Source organism: Hylaeus anthracinus, unplaced genomic scaffold (genome assembly GCF_026225885.1).
Source record: "Hylaeus anthracinus isolate JK02 unplaced genomic scaffold, UHH_iyHylAnth1.0_haploid 12002, whole genome shotgun sequence".
Taxonomy (NCBI): Eukaryota; Metazoa; Arthropoda; class Insecta; order Hymenoptera; family Colletidae; genus Hylaeus; species Hylaeus anthracinus.
The window spans coordinates 9,524,198-9,550,606 of NW_026534349.1; the positions used below are offsets into that span (position 1 = coordinate 9,524,198).

Sequence of the window (26,409 nt, forward strand, 5' to 3'; positions counted from 1 at the left end):
TTCATGAAAATATAATCGAGACATGGATGAGATTTTCCGAGTCTATTTTTGACAACTCGTAAAATTTTCAGAAATAATTTGAATAAATTGTATTTTATTTACGCAGATATGATCTTTCTTTTTAAACACCAATAGTCGTCATTATAAATAAATAATTGAAATCAGTCCGATCGAGGTTGCGATTGTATTCAGCTTGTACTGATAAGATGCCGTTTCCCGAGAATCGATATCAAAAATTGATACCAACACGTGCTAGATATAATCGACGCGCAACGACACTTTTGCGTAGATACCGAAACGGTTCGATAGAAAGCGACGGTTTTTAACTCGGAACCGACACGGAAGTAATTCCATTACTGACCGACGGTCGGGATTTTTGTATCGATAAGCGAGACACCATCGTGGATCGTTCTCAAGCGACCATCGATATCGAATCGACCCTGCGAACGCGACCAACGCACCCCGAATTACTCGTGAAAGGACTCGTCCTACCTCGTAAATATCGATCCTCGTTTCCCTCGTAGGAGCGGCACTCGCATCGAATCGAAGGCAGCGGAGAGACGGGCGACGGCAGCCAACGTTGTCCAGCAGCCGTAGAAACTCGTAGAGCGGGAACAGACGTCGAACTTCGGACTCCGAAGCTTTTCTTGTCTCGACGGTCTCGTCGTTCGAACAGAGACACGTGGTCGAGCGGCGGCGGACGAGACTTTATCAACGATATCACAGAGGAACTGCACCCAGCGTAACACAACAAAAGAAACGGAGTCGTGGAGGCGACCGCTCGTTTCTCACATTAAATCACCGCGATACGATCGCTTAGTCGTTTGTGTTCCCCCCGCGGTTCGACTCGACCCACGTACACCTAAGTTTTCGAGGAGTGTGCACTTTGAACGCAACGTTCCGTACCCGGGAAAGTTTGCACGGACGCACGCGTCGATGGCACCGTGTCGAGATATCGTTTCCCGACGATCGTCGATTTTTTCAGGGATTCCCGATGCGGCGACGAGAAACACCGACTCACAGAATACGTTCAGGACGGAGAACGGGAAAGCATGCGCGACAGACGAACGGAGAAACGGAGCGGGTGGACGAAACGGACGCGGTTCGCACCCCAAAACTTATAGAAAGACGCGACGCGTGTCAAGTGCCACGCACGACTGATCAACCAAAGGGAAGTTCGGGGCTGGCGCCTGCGCGACCCGACCTTCCCCCACCCACGCGTTTTTATCGGGGTATCTATTCGGTCTCGCTCCCTCTCCGGCGCTCTCGCCCTCGGTCGTCCTCGCGCGCGGTCGACGCACCCCCTCCATCGCGGCCAACCACCCCTCCGACGATCAGGCTATCTCGGGACGATTCGTGATATCCTCCTGCCGGGTAGAGTGCTCCCTTGAACCGTCGCGTTAACTCCGTTTACGAGCGTTCTCTCCTTCATCCGACTGCTTCTCCAATTCGCGATCTTCCGCATTTTGGTTGTACGTCGCTCTAATCCAGTGATTCTTTACTGTCCGAAGCTGGAGACACTGTCTAGAATGGTCGTTAACAACCTCTTTTTACCACGAGCCACCTTATACGGGGTAGTCTGGTGGAGCCAGTGCGCCACCCTTTCGAAACAACGTCGTTAAACGAGAATTAAACTACCATTCTGATAATTTCCATCCTGTACAAAGTGTTGTACTGCTTAGAAAACGCTAATTTAATTAAAGAAAATAAAATTTATTTGGTCGAGACGAAACTAACGGTAATTTTACTTAATTACAGATACGAAGGACAACATAAACATGTAAAACAAAAAAAAAAACAAATTTACGATAGAATTACCCTAACGAAGACGTTACACATCAACAGCTTAATTTTTTCCTATAGGTGACTTCTTAATTGACTTTACTAATGAACTAGATCGATTAACGTATCCAAGAACATGTAACTCCACTTACAGAGAAGAACACACTCGACTGTCTTATGTCTTCCACGTGTATACTGACGAAAAACCCAGTAGCATTAAATTATGCCTCCCCTCGAAACCGTACGACATTCGTCTGAACTAATTTCCGATAAAGGTATTACTTGCGGAGTTACCGAAGTGGATTCAGTGAGCATCGCGCAAAAGTTCTCGGACAGTTATTTTTCTAGCCACTCTATATGGTGGAAGACCTTGTGCTCTTGTGCCACTCACTTCATTATATTTTAATTCTCTATTATTGAACACTCGTCTTTGTTTTACCCCTCTAAAGGAAACTTAAAAATGCAACCGCAAGGAAACTTTCGCGTTACGTTGTATATCCAAAGATTTATTTAGCACCCTGTCTTCGGGGCTTTGCAAGACCCGAAACTTGATTATTGTCCACAAAATCTATTTATTCGTTGCGTTGGTAGATGATGATATAGATGCAACAATTACGAAGATGACGGTTTTAACATATAGAAAGACCGAAGTGTCGATTCACGCCTTGAGTCTATTTATCTCGCCTTTAGTCTGAACGATAAGTCGCAAATCAAGGATAGGTGCAAATATTTGTCTGCGATGTATCGAAAATTGAATGACTCATTCAGTTCATTGCAATTTCCAAGTTAGAACTTGAAACTCAAGAAAGTTACACCCTCTGACTAGGCTTGAAAGCAAATAATCGACACTTTGCCTACCCAACAGATGGTCCATTTCGAGTGCTTCGCGTATCTTCTATAATTCGATCGAGTCTCTTGCATTCGACTGGACCAATGGAAACGTATACGAGCTTCGAAACTCGTAAATTTTCTCAGTCTACTTCTCCGATGCAATGAAAAAATCAATCGCCTCGAGGAAAAACGACAAGGAAATACCAAAACGAACACGTTACGGGTCTAATAATACGCTTGGATCGTTATCACGCTCGAGACGATACGAGTCCCGTTCCGAGGCGGCATTCCTGCGGAATTACGCGCTGATAAAAATATCCGAATAACCTATAGGCGGTCGCGTATCGCGACGACGCGATCCTTTTTCTGGAAGTCGGGAGATACATTGTTTGCGAAGAAACACGCGCAGTGATCAACTGTTCAAACACTGACACGGTTTTCGCGTGCCATAGTTCGCGGTACGCGCGATAAAGGCAGAAAACGAGGGGAAAGCCCGTGATGTTTAGCGAATGATCGCAAGGCAGTCCTTTGACAACGAAGAAACGGGAATGTTGGATATCGGTTAGGGGTGGGCCGATTTTTGTATCAGTTTATCTATGGATGAACATGGCGCATATTATACACACGTCTCATCGTATATATTGTAGGAGTCCCTACGAAAAATAAGGCACGGAGATTCGAACCAACGATCTTCGGATCGACAATCGATCGCTTTTCCTACACGATCAATTCCGCGCCCTGCTATTCGTGTTTTTGTTTGAATTCTTACTCGTGGGGAGCGCGATATTACAACATTATCTATACGATATCTTCATGAGAGTATTATAAAGAGATTGCCTAGAATTTCTAAGTCTCTTGTTAGCAATGGTTAATTTTTTAGAAGTTTCTATTATTTGTCAATAACGAGTTCCAACGACCCAACAATAATCGAGGTTCCGTCGTGCCGTGTTTGGCGCGAGGAAGCAAAAAGTGGAGGCCGTGTAAGAGGAAGAGATCGTTGAGGTAGATCACGAAAGGTGGAACGACCATAAAGCGAGTCGCTCGACCGAGAAATGAAATGTATCGGCCGACAAAAAATCGAACGACATTGGATCACCCGAAGAGTTTGCACCTGTGCGACCAGGTAAGGCCGATCTCTCTCTCTCTCTCTCTCTCTCTCTCTCTCTCTCTCTCTTTTTCTCTCGTGTAATCGGCTTAGCGAGCAGCATGCCGTCCCGAAGGCGAGAGAGCGAGAGTCGGAGTAAGGTAGTGCATAAACGAGCAAACATATTTACGAGAATGCGGTCGAGACACGTGCCAGATGCCAGACTCCACCGGTCTGGGTTAATCTCGGTCCTCTTAATCTCTGCGAAAGAGTAATCCTCGACTGCCGCGGATTACGCAATTAAAGTTAATTAAGCGTAAGCGGCGATAAGTTCCGCGGAAATCGCGAAAAGCATCATCGAAGCCGCCAACGCCAGCGGCGTCGCCTTTGAACTCGCGGTTCAAACGGTTTTTCATCGCGGAAGTCACGATTCGCAGAGAACGGTTAAAGCAACGTTCACGCACAGCGAAAGATAGCGAAGGAGCGCTTGCAGAACTTTTCATTAACGCTAAATCTACCACGATCGGCCAAATGACCGTTTTGCGTGCAATTGAAAAGCGCGGCTTTAAGACCAGCCATTTGATCGACCATTGTAGAAATAGACAGAAATAAATGTCGGTAGGTTTAGTGTTGATCCTCTGCACTCGGATGTTCCCTCTGAGGACGGGACCTTGCAAGTCCAGAGAACTTCGGTAGAGATCAGATAAGATAAATTCTCTAAAGCACAACATTTTCAAAGGCACTTTCTTGGAGATTTCCACACATGTAGTACGAACAAACAAATGAAAGTAGCATTACAAGAAATTACATGCCTTCTATGCTACATCCTTTAATATAACGTGATTCCTCTTATTAGCAAATTCTGCAACAAACTAGCTTCGAGTGCAAAGGGTTCACCTGTTTCCAACGATGTGCGTACATCGTAATAGGCGCCTGAGTTGGTACATAACAAAATTTACCAATCAGAAGTTTCCAAAAGATTCAAGAAACGACAAAAGTCTCGTATGTATAAACTCTCTTGCCCCAAATGTAAACGCAAGTCTAAACTATCGTTCCAAGATCGACGGATTTACGCGCTACGACTTATACTCCACGTGAAAACGGAGAAGTATAGTGGATGAAACGAAAAAGGGCTGATCCGCGATTTACTAGGATCGATGATGCGTTGGCCCGCTTCGCCCGCACTCCATCGATCCGTTTATATTTGCGTCCCCCGACTTTATGGGAATCCATTTGCGGCATCACCGCGAATTCCCGCGTGCCAAATGTCGTCGATGCTTCCATTTCTCCGGAAAGAATTCGCGCGCATCACGCAGTGGATTTCATTGGGTTCACGCAGATTTATTTTCGCCAGAATAATTGCTCGATCATCCGTTAATCGTCCTATTTTTCCTCTCCGATATCTATCCTGGGTTTTGTCTGGTTTTAGGGTGAGAAATTTTGGATTCGAGATACTTAGGGTTAACTTGGCACTCGAGACCTTTTTTTTTGGTACACGACTGCTAAGCTTAGATCGAGTTCAAAAATGAGATCTCTAATTCGAGAATTGAGAATTAGGTCACCTTTGTTTCACCGACGATCATTTTATTTACACTTCGAGGAAAAAACGCGGAGAAAGACATTTTTGCCTGTACGCGTTCTATCATCGTTATTATTGTAATAATGCGGTAATTAATTTAAAAAAGATATAGACACAGTGAGTTACAGTGAGACATTCAGGACGAAATTAATGGAGCAAAGAAGCGATATAAACGAGAGGTTAGCGTTAAACACTTCGAAAGAGATCCATTCGGTTTCGTTGTGTCTGATGTTTAATTTCCTATTCTACTTTTCCGTTTCTATTGCTTTCTCAGCCGTGACGTCCCATAACAAGTCAGTTGTGTTTGACGACTATATCCGTCATGGAGACTATATCGATCTCTGTATATATGCATATACATATACAGTCAGTCCCATAAATATTTAGTGATGCGCACGAGACGAGATAAATCTACTACTAAAAAAGACGCTCTGTCGCAAAACAATCCCTTGGCGCATTGCACCTACTACGGCTCAGAATTTCTTACACTCTTCTTCTACCGTTTGAACTTTCCCCTTAGAAAAGATTACTGTTCAAAATAAAACGACACTAACGTATCCATCACAACCCTATAGATTCGCGCAGGGATACCAAGAGACGGGCGTCGAAGCAGAGGGAGGAAGCAGTGACGGTCGGACGCGCGCGCGCACGGATGTGCGGCCGGCCAGCCACCTTCCTGTTCCTAAAATAACTCCTTTGAAGCGAGTTTTCACCCTTCTGTGCGAAAGGGGTCGAACATACGTCACACGTCCTCGGATGATGCGCTGAGACGGTGAACAACCAGCCTACGCGATTAATCAGCTAAAATCTAAACGAGTTTAACGACATGAGTTCTGCAGGCGAGTCGATTCATCTATGTTTAACGAAACGTTAGCCCACTCACTCGAGATTAAAATACAGTTAACGTTGCGAACACGTTGTTATTGAGCTGATATTTTTATATATTATATTATACTTTGATGGAGTCGTTACAAGCGATGGGAAGTAAAAATTGGGATGGAAAATAATTATAGGGTAATTTATTGCAGGTAATCGATTACAATCTATATGTGGGAAGGATCAGTCTTTCGTAGATGTATAATAAAAGATTGAACATAGTTTACAAAACATGCCCGAAGAACCGATTTTTCACACTTGTCGGAAATAGTTGCTCGTACCAGGTCGCCTATGGAACTTTCTACGGATTATTTACAACGACCCGGGTTACGTATGCGCAAAAAGTCAGCTCGATCAGAATGTTTCCTAACTCGAATCCGAAGAGATCGGACCGCATTCTTTTCGGCCACGAATTTCCTGGAACGTGAGTTTTTCATGCACCGGCAAACGACCGGCTCGTTAAGGCGCGAACGTTTCAAGAGCGGTAACTCGCGCCAGGATCGGACGAAATAGGTTGAAAGCGTGTTCTTAAACGAGAGACATCGAACGCCCACGACTCGCTCTCACGACCATTCAACTAAATGAGGTTTCCTACTTTTACGAAAGGAAACTCGCCTCTCCTTTTGCTCGTTTCCGCGCTAGCGTTGTCTCCTCCGCGAGAAAAATAATTGTAGTTAACCGGCGCGTTTGACTCTGAACCGTTCTAGCATGAATTTCATTTCATCTCTAGGTGAAGAAGTCTCGATACTTATTTATCATTCATCAGCTCATTGATTTTTATCGATCTTGAATTGAACATTTGCATACTAGATGGCAAAGAGCTGTTAATAACGAGGTTGATTACATAATTGCTGAAAAATAGAAACTTACTAAGAACGTATTTATTTGAATTCAATGTAAAAGTATATTGTAAATTCAATGTATTGGACTTCATTTTCCTTTTTTCACCAAAAGCCGTGTTCAACCTGAATCGTTTTCCCGATGTTGCCTCCCTGCCATTTCCAGATCCCTCCTTAAACAGAGAGGCGAGAATCGGTCGAAATAATGGGAACATCATTTCGGCCGACATTTTCGGCGCAACGCTCACGCGTCTGTCGAATTAGCAAGTTAAACTCGCGTCAGTCTGGAAATTACGCCCGACAGCTGTGACAACGACGCGCTGCTCTAACACGGCTCTCTTCCCAGTCCCTAGTTACTGTTCAAATATTCAGAACGCAGCCGGTATGCACGCGAAACTGTATACACGAATATTCCGACCGTTCGACGGTTCTGGAACATTAATGACCAACGTCTTGGAGCACCAGGAACAATCTCGGTGCTCGAGCAGAATCGTTCTGTTCATTTTCCAATGCAATTATCAATGAATTTTCAACCTTCAGCGTTTACAAATCGTTTCAAGAAGTTGGTATTGTATAGAACAACGCGAGTGGAAATCTTATTGTGCTCCGTTTAATTTTCTCGAGGGGCCTGGTATTATCATGGAGCAAGAATGCCTTGTTTCCACAGTTGTCCACTTTGCGCAAACAGTTTCCGAATTTGAACCTAATAGCCTATTTCTAATTTACCTAGGATGTTGCGCAGACGTTCATTAAGGCTACCTGCCGTTTATTATGGGCGCGAGGGCTGCCAGTACTTCCAAGTACCGTCTCGAAGGAGATACTGTTTATTATCGCGGCTGCATACCGTTGCTAACGATTCCTGACGTCGACTCGCGTTATTCTCCGAGCAGCAGGAGGAACGCCAGGCCATTTCTCGTGCCTCCTTTGGCCGGCTTGGCATATGTCAACTCTTTCTCGTGCTCTGTGTACTCGCTTCCAGGCCCCACCGATCTAAGCACTGCACCCACAGAATCGAGGTTCTCGCGCACGCTTCAGAGGAGCTTTCAAAATCCACGTTGCGGATGGTTGAGCAAATAGAAGACTGCTGTTCTCGATGGAAACGCTTCAAGACTCGCGTGTATCCGATTCCTACTGCTCGCAATTCGTACGTACCGAGTTACAACGGAACGCTTGATGCCTGATTGTCTGCGCTAGACACGCGTGTCGATGAAGTATGCAAGCGGTCGGTGGACCATGCGACAACATCCGAGCGCGAGATCGCTTAAGATCGGTTAATTTTAATTCGACATCGCTGTTTTCAACACTCGTCAATATTTATGCTTGGCTTAGTTTGACTAGGAAGACTCGGAATCATTGAGTTCGAATCAGAACTTGATCACAGATTACAGAACTTGATTACAGATTTCAACAGAATCAAACCCTTAGTTAATATTCACATTCATTGTAGTTCTACTGCGAATACTTGTTTGAATTTGAATTCGTACCCTAATCGTTCAGTGTGAAAACAATTATTTCTAGTAACTTCATGGAAATCACGCCTCGACCCGACGTGATCTCAATCTCGGACCAATCACCGAATTGATACGTACCGCGAAATTACCGCGGTAGATAACCGTTGTCTGAGCTCGAAAGGACGCTCCAACCCTTGGTTCGAAACCCCAAACCACTGCGGCCGAAAACCCGCGACCGCACCCATGCCCAACCGCGCTAGACTAACAATAAGAAGCTTACCGAGGGAAACTCGAGTCCGGTCGAGCTCAATTTATGCTGCATTTACCGAGCGAGAACCTCAGCTTCTGTCCTCTCCCGATTTACCAGGCAGAATTAAAACGAATGTCTGCGCCAGAGGCGGACGAGAAATTCTCATCTAGACGAGAAAGGACGAGTAACGAATAAAAGGCAAACAACCTTGCATCCTGAGGTAATTTTACAGTCTTAAACGACCTCTTAATAGTCTTAAACTCGATCTTAGTATTTCTTTACAACTCTTTCAGAATCACTTTCAGAGTCTACGTTGGAATCGCGAGCAAAAATTTGCGATCGAGGACGAAAAAAGAATATTAATATCGAAAATTCGACCCAGTTTTACCCTGCACCGTGTCTAATAGATCAAGTGGTGTGCTCGTTACGTCACGTCAGCTGGACGGATGATATCCGACGCGATAAAACGAAAGGATTAACGTCGAGCTTCGTTCGAAGATCTTCCACGGTAATTTGTAGCCCTGTCCATGGCTGAGGATTTCCTACCGTCAGAATTCCCGTTTCTCGCGCTAGCCACGAGATTTGTATATTCCTAAACGCACCTATAACGTCTCCATTGCGTGACTGCGAATCTGGTAGCCATCGGAGGGTCGTCGCGGCGAGTTGTTTGCGATTCAAGTCATGCATCGCGCGCTTCATTAATTAATAAACACTCCCTTGGTGCGGCACCAACCCCAATTCTTACCCATCTACTCCCTCTGTATAGCAGTTGACGGTCGTTTGCAGTTAATTTCGAAACGGAACTGTCTCGTAAAATCGACCAAGACGATTGCGCCACGGTTGTTATCTACGCGTGCGATTACTCAACGAAACTAGAAAACAGAAGCAAAGAGTGCGATGGTGAATATAGTACAGCCGAAGATGAAAGAACCAAGGTTTCATTTTGTTTATCCTTTATCAGAGAAGATAGATCGATTTTCTTTCTCATTCTCTTCAGAATTTATTTAAAACAAAGGACCTATCTACCGACTGAATGCGACGATGTCAACAGACATCCTGCTATCAGCCTGAATTCTCGTCGCGGTCTATCTCCCGAAATTCCGGGCAGACGTCAATTTCGGTTTAACTTTGTTGTTTCGAGGCACTCGACGCGTGTCAAATCTGTCGATAAATCGGTTGGACGATAATTCGAAATATTGTTTTCCAGTGAAATTGCGCGCGTACAAAATCCGGGGAATTTCGCAGTAATGAATCGTCGACGTTAATTAACCACTTCGTGCGATGCCGTGTCCTGTCCGTCGAGCTCTCGGCGGGCTGGTAAATTAACGTTCGATCTATAATAGCAATTGGTAACGCACGAGCTTATCGTGTGTGCGCCGTGTGTTTCGGTCTATAGCGACTGGACTAGAAAGCGAACGAAGGAAAGAAGCCGCGAACAGGGAACAAAGGAGAAGGCAGAAAAGAAACACGAGGGAATCGGCGGCCCGAGAGTGGAAGTCGTGGGTAGGGGTTGAAATCGATAAAGCAAGATGGCGGCTTCCAGTACCGCAGAGTACCGCAGCCTAGCTACCACGAGATTATCCTCGGCTGCTACTCCTACCTACCTACCAACCTACCAACCTACCAACCTACCAACCTACCTACCTACCTACCTACGTACCTACCAACCTACCTAGCCGCCAGTTATAGATACACGCCGTCGGTATCGCTGTAATCACGAAACTAGTCGTGTCGTGCCTATGCACTTAGAACGTTACAACCTATAGACACGTGGCCGCAATTACACCGAACGCGCACCGCTCGCTACGCCATTGTCGGCCAGCCAGCAGTGATCGAGCCGCGGTTGCGATCAGACCAACCGACTGCATATCTTTGTGCCGATATCGGAGCTACGCTTTGAATCCAATCATCATTAGAACGCGGATATGGTTTACTATCCTGCTCCTATGGTTTTGTTCTTTGATATTTAGGTCTTGTTAACGCGTATCTATCGGGAGCCTATTCGAAGGCTTTTCAATTCCTCTATGTACCTATAGGAACCTATGTATTAACAGCGACGTTGATGATTTACTAAATACTCTCAACGAATGGTATATCTATTACTTCCTCCTAATCACTCCTTTCATTCCGCAGACTAGCTTTTCGAATATTCTTGCTCACCCTGAAACTACCCAGCTTGCCGTTTCCACTTCAACCCCTTTCGACAAATGCTTCCAAGGACTTCGTATCGATTCGTGACACCTTCGATTCAGGATCGCGGGTAATTTTTTACCGAGGAAACGTAGCGGAGTTGAAATACGAATAACAGAATTTAACCCTTTGCTGACCTATGTCGAGCAAGACTCGACAGAACTGTAACGAAATCAGAAAATCTGGACTGCAAAGGGTTAAGGGTGCCAATGAGCTTGTGTGGATGTATCGTGATGCAAAGCAAATTGATTTAAAAAAAAAGGTTCAGCAAATGCAGATTGGCTTTCTACCCTCTCGCGTACGACGCGTGAATCCATCGCAACAAAAATTTATTACTATCATCATCGAAGTAGATCGCGTGTATCGCACTTGAAGTTTCTCGGAAAATTTGTAGTCGAGACATTCACAAGAGGCCCCCGAAGGATGATAGTAATTTTTACCCGTTTTCATCAGGGCGTGTGCATATACGTGAGCCGTTCATTGCGTAAATCGATTAACTTCGTGAAGCAAAAAGTTGAGGAATGCAATGAAATGGCCTCTGAAATAAATTATTTGCTATTCAGTGTCCAAAAGTATTGTGTCGTTTAACGGTGTTAATCTTTATCATTCAGGAAAGTTATTACAAGTATAAAAAGTTATGACTATAACAGGTTAACACTCAAATTCAAGATTTTTTAAAAAGTGGAGTTAATCGATTCGTGCATCGAACAGTTTATACATTTATATATAAATGTTTTAGTCGCTGTGGCTAATTTTTAATTAATCCACCTGCCCTGGATGACGTCTAGAGGGAACTCGAGCATAATTATTCCGTCGCAGAAATCTGCTCAAGTAAAAGTAAAGAGCTACAGTCCAATTACATTAATTAACGACTGCGATATCCGAAAGCATAGTGCCATGCCAAATTAGTATGAATGTTCGAGAACGTAACATGCGTAGCGTCGTTAAAAATGTTTCCAGAATCTCTCGAGCCCTGGAACGTTGTAATTATTGCTTCGAACGGCATCGAGCGACGGAATTCGTAAAAAAGATAACGAACTCGATTGAACAGCTCCTATCGAAGGTAAAGCTCGAAAGTCGGTGACATTTCCCGGGCGGGAATAACCGTTACTTCTCGCGGTAGGATTGTACTCGGTCACGCGATGAAACGCGGGTATTAAAGCCGAGCTGCTTCTCTCCTTTGATAAAATATGTATTTATTGCTCCGTCCGAGGTTAGTCGCGGAAGGAAGCGAACGGGCGAATGAAATCGTGAGATGGACATGTCACGTTCAAGAGGAAATTAAAACCATTGTAAAGGATGATCGTGGAGAAAATCTTTGGCACCCACTCGGATAGAATTTAAGCTTTCAATCGTCAGAAATCTTGTGGTGTTTATGTAACTATCTCCACATGTGTTCTTCCCCGACTATTACATATTCAACAGTTTGTGAATGTTTATGCATTTATGGTAAGTCGAAATATGGGTAAGTCTACGAGAATGTACGCAACTATGGAAAATACCAACAGTGATATTATTCTGTTTAGAAGGTAACAAGGACCGTTCCTAGGTGAGAATCAGCAATTTTGACGAAACTTAGCAGTTTTGGAGTTCTCATAAATTCTGCAAAACTATTAAGTTTCGTCAAAATTGGTGATTCTCACCTAGGGATGGTCCGATGTAAGTCATACTTTCATCGAAGTATCGATTCTTTTTCTGTGCGCGTGACAATACGAATTTGCATAAACATCAACATCGTTTAGTTTAACTACAGTGACCACCACGTTTCTATAACTATTAACCGTGCGAGTCAAGGTCTGGTACCTGCGTGAAACGATGTAAAGCTACGAAAGATCGGGTGATTTTTCTGAAAAGAGAATACGCAGCGTTCGAAAAGGTCACGAACCACTTCGAAAAATAATTCCCCGTGGAGGTGTACGCGGAGCGTACAAAGGACGATGTCCGGAGCGGGAAAAGCGTGGGATGCGACACGCGAAGGTCGCAGAGCCCGAAAATCCATAACCATCCCCATTACGTTTACAACACCGAGTGTTGCGCATGCGCCTGCGCGACTCAACCTCGCTATCAAAGAAACCCCGGCTAATGGTCCGTCCTCGTTACGATACATTTTCTCACGATTAGAGGGATCATGGTTCGCATGCGCGTTTCGCAGGAAACCCGCCAAGAAATTTTCTTGCGACTTTCCGACATCATCCCTGGACTTCCTCGCCTATCGCGCTTCATCCCGCAGAGATCGTACATTTATTTCTCATTCGTTTATTTATTTATTCGACTCTGCCGAGGTTTTTTGATTTTTATCGAGTTTCGGACGAGCTTCGTTAATTAGACGACCAACGAGGATACTCTAAGCTGGCGTTCAATTAATCATAGCAGCTGCCGACAGCAGCCCGTGTAATTTGATTATAAACTTCTTCGTGCTCGGAGAAGGAAAAATGAATGGCAACATTCATTAGCTACGGTAACTTCCTTGATTAATTTACAATTAACCAATTTTTTATGCGCAGCGGAAAATGGGTGAAAGGAGCAAGAAGTTACCAGCAGACTTCCCACCTTGTGTCAAAGACGATAAAGTCTTGATTACAGTCGGAGAGACACTACCGTTTGACAAGTGCCGGAAGATAAGGATAAAGATAACACTGTCCACATTAAAATGATCAAAATACCCTTTCCGAGTCCCTAAGGAGGGACGATATTGCGCGATTTTCGCCGAACAATACGTCTGACTTAACGACCCAACGATTTCCTGAGATTGTAAAGAAAAAGGGGGTTACGAGCACTCACCGATTCAGGAAGCCACGAGCAGATCCATGTCCCTCGCCGCTGATCTCTGCAATGAAAAAGTCAAGGCGAAACAATATAATTAACGAGACACTCGAGGCGCACGAGCGCTGAAATCATATAATTGTGGCACGGGCAAGGAGCGAGAGAGAAAGAGAGAGAAAAGGAAGGGGGGACGCTTTGGTTTTCTCTGTGGAGAAAAACGAAGGAAGGGTACTTCTGGACCTTCGTCACCCTTCCATCGAGTAGACGTACATCGAGCGAAGATTCCCGTTTGTTTCCTGACTGGCAGGATTTACCCCGCGTTTCAACCCCCCTTGGTATATCCCCACGGTGCATCCCCTACAGAGACGGGGGATGTTGTTTTCGTGAGCGCGGTTTTCTTCGGTCGTTACAGGGGGTTGCGACGAGCTACTCCATGGGGAGACAAGTGGTTCGAGAGAGTCCTTTCCATGTATAGTCTCGCCGGTGCCCTTCTCCGATGTCGTCCCGATGCATCCACTAATTGAAACAGACGTCCCACAACGAACCAGAAATCGACGAATCGCGCCTAACACGCCCAGCATCGATCGACAATTTTCATCGGATCGTCCTACCTTAGGCCAACTTTACGCCAGCCAATCGACTTCGTTCGGAAGAATCCGAGGACTCGACGCGCCCGGAGACCTGGATATCGCCTTTAAGACACCGCGTATAGATTTAGCGGGTAAACGACGACAGGGCGTATCGATAAGGCGACGCGATTAAGGAAGGCTGACAGCACGGAGATGATTTCCTCCGTGCTTCCCCGGCGAGTTAATTATCCAGCGTCTCGAGATTAAGATATTACGATAGCTTGACGCGATCATGCCTCTAGACACGTGAATAAAACAATGGACGAAGAAGTAAAATATTTTTTGAGTTAAATGTAATTCTGCTATTCGATGCAGGATGGCTTGAACTGATAAACATGCTCGTTTTTAGTACAGTTACTTTCGGTCTTCGCGTTCACCTTTTATTCGAAACTGTCATCCAGGTGAAAGTTCAAATGTGAAAAGTGTAATAGATCGAGTCGACCTACGAGTTCTTATTAAAATAAAGAACTGAACTGATAAAAGTCCACTTCTGTCCGCGGTAGCGTGAGCTCCTTGATCCAGAATCGACGAGTCACGCTCCAATCCGAAGTAGGAGCGGGTTCGAGGGAAGAAAAAGCACCCTTTCGCACAGCGAGGAGCGAACGGGGCTATCCGGTTCACAATAATTATTTAGATTGGCGCGCGTCAAGGACTCTCCTGTTACTCCCGAGTGCGCAAGCCAACACACTGGCAAGCGTCTTTGCGCCGGGCACACACGCTCGCCTCGGAGAATACACGGCACGATTCTTCGTCGAAAGGGGCGAGAAATATACCGACTAGTCCGTCTACTCTCTCACGAATGTTACGACTCTTCGACCGATAAAGTAAAGTGTACCAGAAGACAATTCCGCAGGGCAGTTTCATCGCCTCCAGCCAACCACGAAATGCGAATTTACGCCCGGGACCTGGTTCGCGAATCTACGAGATTTTTTCGGAAAACAGACATTCTTGGCTGGATTTTAGGGTGTGGTTGAATATTTTTTAATCTATCGCGCTGATAATAAATTCAATGTGGAATACATACACGCGAAACAGATGAAGTTCCTTTATTCCAGTGCCTTAAAATTGTAATATTAGGAGTACCAGAAAGTAATTTCGTTTCTTTTACATTGAATTCGAACGAATACATTTATAATGTATTTTTATTTTTAATCAGTTATGTAATCGTCCTCGTTATCAACAATCTTTTGACATCTAGCGTGCAAATTTTCAATACCTGATCGATACAAATCAATCGGTACACAGTGATAATAAGCAAGTATTGACATTCGCAGAAACGACATTACTTTCTGGGCCCCCCAATATATAATCTTCTTCATGTCCTATCGACAGTCATCATTGAAGAGACTAGCCCAATCATCTTCGCGGGAAGTTAAAGAAACGGCTGCGATAGTCCTTGTTCGAGCGCAATCTTTATAGGGCATGTTTCCAGTTCCTCGCGCGATGCGTAATGAATAAATGAGAAGAATGTCAGGGGTCGGTGAGCTCGGGCGACGGAAAACGTTGAATAGATCTCCGAAGGCTTCTTCGGCAATAAAAGCAAAAGACGAGCGAGCCCGGCAGTTCGCTCCTCTTTACCTTCCATCCTGACGCCTGTCCGTTTTACAGACTTTTATGGATCGAACGAGTTTAATCCGTGCTCGGTGCACTTTACACGGCCAATCGGAAGCACGTTCGGGTCGTCCAACGACAGATGCAGCAGCGATTCGAACAATCGTTCGACGTATGGCTTGGTAAACGACACTCCGTCAGTGTGAGGAACAGCGTAAGGGCGAAAGAGAAACGGAAGGAAGCAGCAGTTAATTTCCTGTCCGAGAACCCAAGTAAACCAGGCTCTGCGGAACGGAAGCGAAGGATCGATGATGATAAAACTGACACGATTAACGGAAGATCGGGACCAACGATCGCTACTGCTTCCGTTGCAATCGGGTATCGGTTACGAGCACCCGAATTTTTCATAGCGACTTTGTTGCTAAAACGACATTCCGCTGTTAACGAATCGCCGTATTTAACTGTTCGTTTCAGTAATTAACGCGTGAAGCTCTTGCGCGAGGACTAATTCCCATAATCCAACAAATTTAACTGAACTTCCAAATTGGATGCCCAATTTAAACTTTAGCACGAATCATGGAAATCTAAATTATTCGTATAATTACCGACGAGGGAAGAATGCGATTAATTGAATCACGAGATCCACGCTTGCTTTTGTAAATTAAACAATGATATTAGTTGGTGTTTCATAACGGCGTACATTGCATCCGTTAATCTATGAATTCATCGAAAACCTGGACGTTCAATTTCGTACTGGCCTACTTCTCATCCTTGTTCTTATTAATCCTCGCAGTGCCAAGAAGGGTTAACAGCCCTCGACCGTACTAGTACAAAAAACATCAAAAAATAATCCAATAATAATAACGCATCGCTCAATGGAGTCCAGTTTCCGCGAAGGTTTCCAATTAATTATTAATGAGAACACCTACGAAGATCGGCGATACCCGGGCAAGTAAATAAAAGTTTAACGTTTTCTGGAGTGGGGAACCCTCATCGATGCCGTCGTATCGTTGAAGTTTTCCGCAAGATACCGACACGCACCGGGAATTTCCAATATGACGAGGTTCGAGAATTAGCAATTCCGATCACACGGGTGCACCGAGTAACGCGAACTCGCTTCGTAAACCGACAAATTTCGCTGAACAGGTTCGTAGTATGAATAATAATAAAACATCGAAGGAACATGAGGTTTGTAACTTGCCAGGCCACGAAACTCTGGGGTCTGTTTATTGTGGTTGAAGCTGGAATTATTTGATAATTTAATATTCCAATGGATAGGTCGTTCCACCGAATCAATAGAATTCCTGTGTTAACTCTGAAGAACTACCGATTACAATATTCCACTATCTATTTTAACAAAACAAATGTAAGGATATTATTTTTAGGCGTTCTAATCTCGCGGGATTACATCGAACCTCTGAAATATTCTGTTAACAGGTTCAAGCAGGACCTGCGACTTTTCTGTCATTACAAAATGAGTAACAACCTTGTTACCTACGCATTGTCTATCGTAACAAGTGAATAGATAAATTTTTGTTCACCATCCCATCACGGGAACAGTTGTACGTACAACTAATCGAGCAAGTTTCTGTCCCTGGCAAACGCGCGTGTAAAGACGGAAGCGCGGAAGAAGTCTGCCGTAAAAACTAGACCGAAAAATATAGAAAGAAACGCGAAATCTCTCGAAGGTAGCGGGCGTGAAATTTTTATGGGAATCGTGGGCGGAATCTCGAAGCGGTAAAGCGACAAAGTGCGGACCGTGCCAGCTACTGGCAAATTTAATACGCGAAACTTGACGACAAACGTCCCTACACCGCGAACGAGATTTCTTTGGGATCTTCCGGCTACTTCTGCGACGGCTGAAACAAGTTTTACAATTAGATTACCATGATAACGTTCCCCCCAGCGAGAAAACACTAAATTTATAAATCTAGCTATTCGAGACATTCCCGTGGGATTGTTTACATTTCACTCAATTTCCATGGATACTTAATCCTTTGCAGTCCAGATTTTCTGATTCTAGTACAATTCTGTCGAGTCCTACTCAACATAGGGCAGCAAAGGGTTAAAAAAAACCAATTACAAGGTTGTCCCAACAGTTCGTGGTTTGATAGCAAAATAAGATTCCAAATATCTTTGTATGAAGAGAATTTGCTGACGAAAGAAATATATAATAATCACTTGGGGCAAAACAGCTGGAGAGTACGGAGCACGAGGTAGACCATCCCAGTGAAACGTTAACAATTTGTTCCTAACGACTGAAGAAACTATATTAACACTGCCAGATGAGAGAGCAGAGTGCGAGTTGTGAAAGAAACTTTTGTAACAACCTAATATTAAGCAATAAATTCTGAAAGTAACTCAACACAAACAAGGTTCCCATCAGTTAAGTAACATTACAAGGCGAGAAAAGTCTGTCCAAATATGGCAGTTGTTACGATTGCTCGAGGGTTCTTTTTTTCTTCGAGATATTCATGGTTCGTAAGGTCGAAATAATTGCCGGTCGATTGAGAGCATCGAATCGATAAATAAGCTTAAATCGTGTCTCGCAATAATTTAACAAGCGCGAAACGTTATTTGCATTCTATTCCGGCGAAGTGCAAATTACTACGACGACCAAACTCGCGCGAGCTTCCACTGTTTACCCAGCACGAGGGAAAAGTTTAATTAGACATTCTGGCTGGTCCGAACTCGACTCTTCCGCCGGAGGCAATAATGCGCAATGGTCGGTGCTATTGCTCGCGATAAAGATTTCCAAAGAGACACGGGCGCAAGCGCGAACATTGGAAAGCGGGGCCAACGTTTAGGAAACCATGATGGAAATTGAATTTCCGGGGTGAGAAGAAACAAACATTTTTACCTATACGCGTTCTATCATCGTTATTATGGTAATTATCCGGTAATTAATTTACAAAAAGATAGAGACGATACAGCGAGACATTCAGCATGAAATTAATGCAGCAAAGAAACGATATAAACGAGAGGTGAGCGTTAAATTCTTTAAAAGAGTTCCCTTCGGTTTCGCTGTGTCTGACCATTAATTTCCTATTCTACTTTTCCGTTTCTACTGCTCTCTCAGCCGTGACGTCCCATAACCAGTCAGTTATGTTTGACGACTATATCCATCATGCAGACAGTATCGATCTGTATACAGAATATCGGGATTCTTCTCATTTTCCTTCGTTGGGCCTAGAATCCCAAACGAGACCCTCTGTATCGATTTCAAGAACCGCATGGTGCTTACTGCATCAATGGGACCACGCGAGTTTTCTCCTTGAAAATTAGCAAACTTTGAAGCGTTATAGCTTGAAAACTAATAAAATTCGGATAAATACATTAAAGCTTAATGAATTCGTCTTGAAACGTACTATCGCATGATATAAAAAAAAATATATAGTTTCACTTGAAAAACGAAACTTGACCATCGTATCTCGTTAAATAACAAAGTTAACAAAAATTCCTTCTCGCTGAAACATGAGCCCCATTTTACCATGCAATTTCCATATTTGAAATTTTCCATTCGGCCGATAGTTTTGGAGTTAGAGCTCTGTATTACTTAGGCTGGGACACTCTGTATGGCTTTCAGAGACACACCCCCCCCCTGCTGCTAGCCCATTCTTATTTCTTTTGCCCGTAGTTTCGCCCGTAGTAGCCCCGACCACCGATGTAATATAATCTGAACCGATTGATACGCTTCTGTCGAGTGTTTTCTTTTTCTCGGACCTCTTTCTCTTTCACTATCTGTCCTTTTCTACGTTCGACGCTCGACTCGAGTCAAGTGTAAACACATAAAAACACTCGAGTGCAATGTTTTGGGTCTCCGATTTTGCATGCCTCCTTCGGTCGATAACTGTATCTTCTAATGTTGTGCCAACAAACTTCGAGGGTAGAGAAGAACAGCGAATGAAGAAGAGGACGGAGCGACCAACACCGGGATTATTTCGGTCAGACAATATGTAGTAAATATGTTGCGAATTACGTCGTGTTTGGTCTCATTTTAATCAGAAAAATGTCAGGAATATGATGGTAACAGTTTTACAACAAAAAACGGTAATAATAAAAAAAGTTTGATCCCGGATCATGTTACTGTCCATTTAAGGAGACTGTTGAATTATATACAGACATAAAGGGTACGAATACATATTTATGGGATTGACTGTATATATGTATAGTTTTTTTGATCCAATATTTCAAAGTGTCGATTACTCTGTGTCTGACTAGATAAGGAATGATACTACGATGTATCAATGTATGTACAATCCAAAACTGACCAGTTTGGTAGGTCTAGCGTTGATCCTTTCGACCAGGACCACGTAATTTGAATCGTTACAGATTTACGTTTTCAGACTTGTTCCCTCGGCCAAAATAAACACGCCCCGAAAGGAATAAATCATTGCGTACCTACGATAGAAAGTTACCGACAGAATACATTATTTTGGCAAGAATACCACGGGCATTATCTCTCCCGTAAGCCGGATTTTTATCTCCCTATCGGGTGTCCAACGCCCTGTCCTCCCTTCTCGTCGGTACTTTCTTTCAAGCGCACATAAATCTCCGTCGCCGGGACGAAACTTAATTTAATGGCATGGCTGGCAGGAAAAACGTAATAGGCTAGTCGGGTGTCAATTAGCCGAGCTTCCAAGACCACTCGCGGTTTTCGATTTTTGGCCCGTCATTTTCCTTTCAAGATATTCGAAACCGGCAGGCACGTAATTGGCGTCGAGTGAGTCATCGGTTTCGCTCGAACGGTGAAAAATATCGAGGAAACGTTAACGCTGGCGGTACAGAAAAGTCGCGGACTCGATGTACGGGTATTAGTCGCGCGTCAGCCACCGGATAACGCACCCCCTATTGTGCGGATTCTGGTTAGGGTTGCCAACCGCGTCGAACATGACAAAAGGAGCCATTCAAATATCAACCTTCGTTACGCATATCATGTTCAATGCGTAATAAAATTGTTTACAGAAGACTAGGTGTGGAATTGCAAATATCATCCGTAAAAGTTTACCGATCATTTTCTACGTGGAAATTTATTCACATTGCAATTTTTGTTGTCAAAACTGCCTGAAAAATCTTCTATACGAGGGCGAGTATGCAATCAATTACAGGCAAAATTTAATGCTTTTTACGTTCGAGAAATAACAAAAAGGATAATAATGTGTCAAACTAGCGCGCAGCTAGTCTGCCATAAATCATTCGACTATGATATACATAAAAACATGGTACATTGTCATAAACACGGTAATACCCTTGGCGAACGGTTAACAATGGACGTCACCATTAAGGAGATACATCTTATCCCGGGCCAAAGAAGGAGCAAAGATAAAGGAGCTGAAGAGGGATTGTCTCTTCCGGAAAAGAGAACGTTGGAACCCTGGCGGTATTATTAAGACGCGGAAAGGTCAACCATCCTCCAGGATTCCTTTCGTCAGGCGGGATTTCCTTCGCAAGACGCGAACGAGCGCAGTCGTCTGGAAGTATTTAATTTCCGGCAGAGGACGAAGACCGATCGAAAAAAGGAAGCGCGGCCAGAGGCTCCGCGAAACACAAAAGAGACTCCCGTGCTAATTAAACCCGACGACTGCCGAGAAAACTCGCTATCGAAGCTGCGGAACAACAGGGTGAAATATTTTACGGAAACGTGCGCCCATCGGCGAACAACCCCCGTTCTCCATGGTTCGTGTCGTTTGGAACTCGACCACGAGCGCGGGCATTCTATTCGAAATAGTCAAAGGGAGATCGATTTTCGATCCGACTCCTGAAACGAGAATTTCCATCGTTTGTGTATGAAAAATTCGTACGAGCCCGATACGAATCGCAGATGCGTGCACAAACGCAAGAGCGTCGACCGATATGCCAGCAATTTCGAGGACAGACTGTACAGCATGTCGATATTGGCCGATGCAAAAGCGCGATATGGTGTTGTCAAAGAGGGAAGGTATACCCAAATCCTTTTATTTTTTTCATAACCTCGAACAATGGGCAGCAATTATCGCGACGTTGGATTAGGTTATTATTAAATCATCCAAGGAGTTCCTATGAATTCATCCTATGATTGTGTTTGCATTTAACAAAAAATTAATTCTCAGAACACGTACACGAATGTTCCACATATTAATTTGAATAGAAAATAACAATAAGTGGCGTGAACTTGTCGTTTGACCTAATAATCCAAATATGAATCACGGAGATAGTGCACTCGTACTAGACTCAACTTTAAATTCACTTTTCTCCTAAGGTAAGCTTCTTATGAAACACGTCTACTCTTCTTCTTCGGTTTATTGTCATGTGCAGGATCACCGCCCGTCCCGCCACACCCTGTATATATACAACTTCAATCCTCGTACTATAATCTTTCATCAACGTGGAACTTTGAAAGAAATATTAGTTTTATGCGCAAAATTAAATCCTCTTACATTGTTAACATTCCTCTTTGTCGTATCTACTTTTATATTTCTACACCGGCGACCAAGAACTTCGTTAATTAAGTTTCCTCGGAGATACATTCTTTGACAATTGCATTTGTAGCTGAAGATTTCTTACTGAAACGTTAATATTGTTCGTTTACTTTTCTTTTGATCGGATACAGTAAGAAATCGTCAACTTTTCAAACGACAACGTCTCCCCCGGAATTACCCTACATAACAATGTTTTGTCGCACAGCGTACACCCGGCTCAATGCTAGTTTCGAGAAGAGGGCAAAATAAGGGACCAACGAAGGGGATGCAAGAAGTTAAAAGACCGCGTGGTCGCCAAGAGAGACGAGAGGAAAGGAGAGAAGAGAGCAGGGGCGAGAGAGCACAGGCGCAGATTCGTCGGCCGGACCGAAGGGTGAATGCCGGTGGCAATAGCGAAGGTGGGTACGGAGGTGAAAGTAGCAGCGATAGCGGTAGCAGAGGGGCGAACCGAAGGGTGAAGAAGGTGGGTCGACCGACAGAGCGAGAGGGCTCGAAACGTTGGATGACGTTCGTCGGGGGTGGAGAAGGAAGGGAAATCGCAACGACGATCAATACTCCGCCACGCCTCGCGCCACCACCTACCCCGTCGGAGCGAAACTTGACTTTCCCGACCGTTTCGTCTCTCGGTCAAGAATGAACAATCTCTGGATAACTCTCGAACCATCCGAGCATATTTTCCAACCGCAACCACGGACACGTCGATCGCGCGCTACCGCAAAAAGCGTCGCCGCTTCGTGGCTCGCCAGGTGTCGTTCGACCGCCGAACGAAACAAAACCCGCGATCGATTCCGCCGAACGATAGCCTCCACCGGCCAACCGGCGATCAACGACGTCGCTAATTACGTTGCTCGTTACCGAGTCCAATGGAATCGCGTTTCGATAGTCTACGTACGCAGCAAAACGTCAGGGAAGCGGCTAGGTGTATACGTGACCCCGTTCCGCGGGGTCACGATACAGAGGAACGCGAAAACGCGAGATGGCAGCAGGCTACGGTCAAACAAAAACATGGAGTATCGTTTTACGCTTCCCACCTATGATAACCGCGACTCGGTTGCAAATGTATCGGGCGAGAAGTCAACGGGCCGTGAAATTGTTTTAAAGGACTTTTCCGGAAGTTTCGAGTTGCAACGATAAGGTCGTAACTGCTGCACAGCGAGCGTCAGAAAAGAAATTAATCGTCCGGTTCCAGCAGACGTCTTTTTTTCTCCATGCGAAGTGGCACTCGAGTCGTCAAGCTTTTCGGCTCAAGTACGCGCGCGTTTCCTTAAATTCGAGCGCGTCCCGTCGTGTGGCAATATTTCTGTGTCAACGCCTCGCGATGTCCGCGTTGCGGAATGGCTGTGCGCTCGTTTTTACAGAGATAGGAAAATTTCGCATTTCCATAAGAATGTCTGGTAATGAATAAAAGATGCACAACCTTTTATTCGTTAGCCTTTGAATGAAAATTGGAATTTCGGCTATGATTTTGTGTATGAAAATTTGACCAAAATCTTTACAAAAGAAAACAAGATAAATTATGCGAATCGTAAGTGAATTAAAATACAAAGAAAATAAAATTTGATAACGGCCATCTGATGATGACAAACCTTATCCACCTTTCTTTCTTTTACACAACTTACTAACTGTTTAATCAAGTAAACAGCTATACCAGTCTTGCATCCTATTCTTCATCTACTCCAATAAAAGTGTCTCCATCAATTTTCCGACCGAACCAGATTATTCGCAAGTGGACTCTGGCAGAGTAAACGAAGAAATCGAGTGGAATCGGTAAATCGCCGGATTGTGCCACTAATGATAATACCTACCAACGAGTAGCAGCTAATCGATCGTCTGGCAATACGGGATCGCGGAGCAATCGCGCATTATTCTCCCATTAACGCCGTTTAACGATAAAACCGCCGACGAGCGTTTTACGGCCACGCGTCTCTGTTTGTCGCGAAGCAGTTTACACGATGGAAGAGATAGAGCGAACTCGTAAATTAAAGACGCGAACACAGGTACACGTTTAGATAGGAGTAAACGAGAACCCGGATCCTACAGGTATACTCACAGGTGACTAACTTTTGTAAATTTACGAGCTACCATTTCATCCTACCATTTCATCCAGAGCTAAACGAAAGTATAGTACACGTTCACTTATGGAGAATAATGTACCCAGCAACTAATTATAACGAATTTAATAATTTTACTCGAATAATGGAAAAACGTTTCCGCGTGTAGAATGAACGCGAGGGGCGAACTCGCGATGCTCGAGAACGGGACATAAAAAGGTCGATTGTCTCGTGCTCGACGAAGCGTATTGTAGAGAAGTAATTTGTAGAGTGCAAACCGTCTATCGAGTTTGATTCGCGAATCGGGACAGCCAACCAAAACGAGAAATATTAATTAATCGCTCGCCTGTCGGCTGGTCCCGACGAAACGCCGACAAATCAGCCTTTCAGAAGTCAAACTGGCCAACTCTAGTTTTTGTTCACGGAGTTAATCGGTTTTGCTTCGTATCAACTCGAGGAACAGAGAACTCGTGAAACATTTTCAGAACATTCGGTATGTGAATAAAATAAATCCTTTTGTGAGTAATAAATGATAATTTGTCCTGAATCTGCTACGTAAACTTTACAATAAGGTTACCCGATAGATCCTGCTCTAGGCGTGGATTGTACAGTCTCCATTTAGTTTATTAATATACAATCACTTTAAACGGATTACTCAAGCGACTAATAGCGTCACGGCTAATGCAGGCTGTGATAGATAAGCATTACCGTATATATAAATCCAACTACGGAAACCAGTATTGCTTAACCCACCCAAACCTATTAGCGTCACAGAAATATTTGTATTTTCGTTGCTCAAGGTGACGATGGATAACTATGTAAGTGGTCATCATATAGAGCTTGCTCGATGGACGCGAGCAATTATCTTGACTAGAGCTTAGAATGACGATCGAGGTAAGACAGTAAAGTCCCGACTGTATAGAAACACAACTTCTATATTTAATTACCAAGGAGGAACCTGGAGAGTTACATGTTTCTCCTTACCTCGACCATCGTTATAAGTTGCAGCCAAGAGGGATTGCTAACGTCTAACAAACTTGAACAACTCGTCCACTTTCTGGCTACGTAGTTATCAATACTACCGAAATCTATCATGGGAACATACAAAATCTCGTAACTAACCTTTCCACATAGAGGCCCCTGAGAAGAACGAATCCTAAGTAAGATATACGTTGTTTCGACAAAGTTCGTAACGAAAGTTCGCGTTCGCGAAGAGACTGCCTACGCTAAGCGTAACGACACGTAACGAGAAACAGAGCACGAGTCGGTGAGTTATCGAAACCCTAAATCGCATCGTAATACCATAGCGAGACGAGTTTCGCGGATAGCAGTGTCGGCGAACGGATATACGCGCGCCGATAAATAACGTCACCGGGTGAAAAGCGACAACGGTGAAAAGCTTGCACGAACGAGTCTTCCGCGTCAACGGCACCGCACGGCACGGCCCATAAATTAAGGTCGGAGTCAAGAGGCGGAGGAACCAAGATATCGCTGGATTGCAATCGATACTGAGACTCTGACTGTTCGAATAATTTAATTTTCGAGCACTTGACCGGCAATCGAACCGTCCGAACGTCGTGCACGTGGCAAACATCTAATTATCCGAAGAAACTTGGAATGATACTATTTCGTAGTTCCTCATTTGTTTCCTCTTTATAGTCACACGGATAGTAAAGCAGAAAGTAATGTTGATTCATAGGAATTGGAATCGAAATCTCATTAAAGGATGGATCGAATAATTCGTGGGCATTTAGAGGTCTGAGACAACGAAATCACTAAAAAGATATCGATATACGATTTAAGTTGGCTCGCGCAAGTGGATGGTGCGTGTGCGAAACGATGAGACGAAGAAAGACACGTGCCGTCGGTAGAACGATTCCCCTTTCTCTTCAGCATAATAAACGATCGGAGAGTACATACACGATCATCGCGGGCTTAAAGATCCATTCGAGGCAGAAAAACGATCGAGACAAGATGTCTTTCGGGAAAGCGAAATTCGTATTTATATAATAATTCGATAATAGTGTAACATATGAAGCTCTAACAAATTCTAAATCGTATTGAACTAATAACAG

The 26,409-nt window shown here is 44.2% G+C and overlaps 1 protein-coding gene across 6 annotated transcripts in view; it reads right to left on the reverse strand.

Annotated features, from left to right (window-relative positions):
* Positions 1 to 26,409, reverse strand: part of LOC128892114 (stress-activated protein kinase JNK) — a 123,564-nt gene that overhangs the window by 95,266 nt on the left and 1,889 nt on the right. For 2 of the 6 annotated variants that reach the window (XM_054152242.1, XM_054152240.1), the window contains exon 2: positions 13,664 to 13,709. The exons of 1 other annotated variant lie outside the window; for it this stretch is intronic. The gene's annotated coding sequence lies outside the window, so the exon portion shown is untranslated. Of the gene's footprint in view, positions 1 to 492; positions 1,167 to 10,933; positions 10,947 to 13,663; positions 13,710 to 26,409 lie in introns of those variants that run through there. 3 more of the 6 variants (XM_054152245.1, XM_054152241.1, XM_054152244.1) reach the window with 2 other exon arrangements.